This window comes from Perca flavescens, chromosome 5 (genome assembly GCF_004354835.1).
Source record: "Perca flavescens isolate YP-PL-M2 chromosome 5, PFLA_1.0, whole genome shotgun sequence".
Taxonomy (NCBI): Eukaryota; Metazoa; Chordata; class Actinopteri; order Perciformes; family Percidae; genus Perca; species Perca flavescens.
Genome location: NC_041335.1, coordinates 39,726,860 through 39,729,359, shown reverse-complemented (window position 1 = coordinate 39,729,359; position 2,500 = coordinate 39,726,860).

Below are 2,500 nucleotides of genomic sequence, written 5' to 3'. Positions count from 1 at the left end.
GTTTCTTATTTTTGGACATCATGGTGAATAAACCTCGTGTATATGAAAGGCGAAATTAGGAATCTCAAAACGCTCAAAATTCAAAGAAAGTACAATGATCAGTAATTGCAGGGAACCATCCAAGTTATTTTTGGGTATTATGGTTAAATAGAAACCCATATTTCTGATTTTGAAAATGGTTCAAATTTGACCACAGAAAAGGAGGGATAAGAACATTATGATTGAAATGATGAAATGTAAACATATAAAATATGTTTTATGTCTGTGGTACAATCTGTAAGAGACCAAAAACACGAAAGCTGCAGGGATGTACCAAACTAAATCTAGAGGGGGTATATTTTACAGGAATGTACCAAACTAAGACACACACAGACACACACAGACACACAAACACACACACACACACACGGTCTGTGTAACAAACAGCCCCGAAATCTCATCACCAAACTCCACCAGACTCCATGTAAATAATCAGGACTTTTAGCGTGTATAGAGCCAGCATATCTCCACCAGACTCCATGTAAATAATCAGGACTTTTAGTGTGTATAGAGCCAGCATATCTCCACCAGACTCCATGTAAATAATCAGGACTTTTAGTGTGAATAGAGCCAGCATATTTCCACCAGACTCCATGTAAATAATCGGACTTTTAGCGTGTATAGAGCCAGCATATCTCCACATGTAAATGGGTGAATTAAGGGTTTATTTCAACCAAACCAGAGTGCTGATTGTTGGAACAGTGGAAAGATGAACCAACGGCTTTTGGTAGTTTTATTTAGTTTCTGTCGACTTTGAATGAAGTGTGTTTTGCGATGATAAAAGTCCTGATTATTTACATGGAGTCTGGTGGAGATATGCTGGCTCTATACACACTAAAAGTCCTGATTATTTACATGGAGTCTGGTGGAGATATGCTGGCTCTATACACGCTAAAAGTCTTGATTATTTACATAGAGTCTGGTGGAGTTTGGTGATGGTGATTTCGGGGTTGTTTCATGTTAAACTAAAAGGATCTTACTCTTTAACTAAAAGGTCTATCTCTGTAGAGATCCTTTGCATAATGTTTTCACACATTTAGAATAATAAATCAGCACCAGACGATCATACAGTGCCCTCTGTTCTCTCTTTCTTCTCTCCTACAGTGTCCAAGTGCTCGATACCTGGAAATCATTTGCATCAGAGATGCAGGTGAGGGCCGATGTCCCTGCGTATGCAAAACAATAAATACACAACACGCAGGTTAACAAGCCAAGAGAAGTTTGCATTGGCACAACATCCTGATTCTCAGGGCTCTGCACAGTGACTCTTAAAGCCCAGATGGGTTTTATTTATCACCAGAAACATCTAGATTACAGGTGTCAAACACGCATATCAATTTACGTTCACTATACATTTTAGCCCGCCTAGTTTTTGTCGCCGTTTTGTGAAGTCATTTTTTTAGATGATTTTGAACTTTTTACGTTTTTGTCACTTTTCCCAAGTTTTTGTCACTTTTTCCAACGTTTGTGACATTTTTCCCGACATTTAGTCACTTTTTCCGATGTTTTTATCAATTATTCCGATGATTTTGTCACTTTTTCCGACATTTTGTCACTTTTTCTGACATTTTTACCGAAGTTTTTGTCACTTTTTCCGACATTTGACATTTTTTCCGACATTTTTGTCACTTTTTCCGACGTTTCTTTGTCATTGTTTTTCTATGATGGCTGAGGAACTTTCTCCTGACTTCTTTAGGACTTTATGTCGACCAAACGGTAAGAGAAAAGACTATATGACACATGCAATAATAAAATTTTTCGTGTCCGGTTAGCTCAGTGGCTAGAGCAGGCGCACATATACAGAGGTTTAATCCTCGACAAAGAAGGTCCAGGGTTAGAATCCGACCTGTGTTTTCCTGCATGTCTTCCCCCCCTTTCTCTACCCTTTCACGTCTGAGCTTGTCCTATCATTAAAGCTGGAAATACCCCAAAGAAAGTTTTCCGACATTTTTGTCACTTTTCCGACATTTTTGTCACTTTTTTTCTATGATGGCTGAGGAACTTTTTCCTGACTTCTTTACTTCTTGACCCCCTCTCTCCCCTTTCATGTCTGAGCTTGTCCAATCATTAAAGGCGGAAATGGCCAAATTTGACTTTTTTGATTAAATAAAAGCATGTGAATAATCTCTACATGTCTGATTCTTGTTTTCCAGCGTGGCCCGTAGAGAAGTTGAGTTTGATGCCCCTAATCTAGATCACACTAGATCTAGATCTCTGATGGGGTTGTTGGAAACCGAGCTCGTTATCCTCGGGTTGTGGTGTGAGCTCGGATGTAGAGGCAAATATAAGATGCAAGATAAGTAACTGAACACAGCTACTTTAAATCATCATGACACACTGGATTTCAACATGTTTTTGGGTTTGCACGGAGCAGGGCTGCAGGAGGTGAGGAAACTATGAGATAACATTGTTAAATATATCACATTTTTACAGCCTGGGTCACGGCGATATTATATATTTA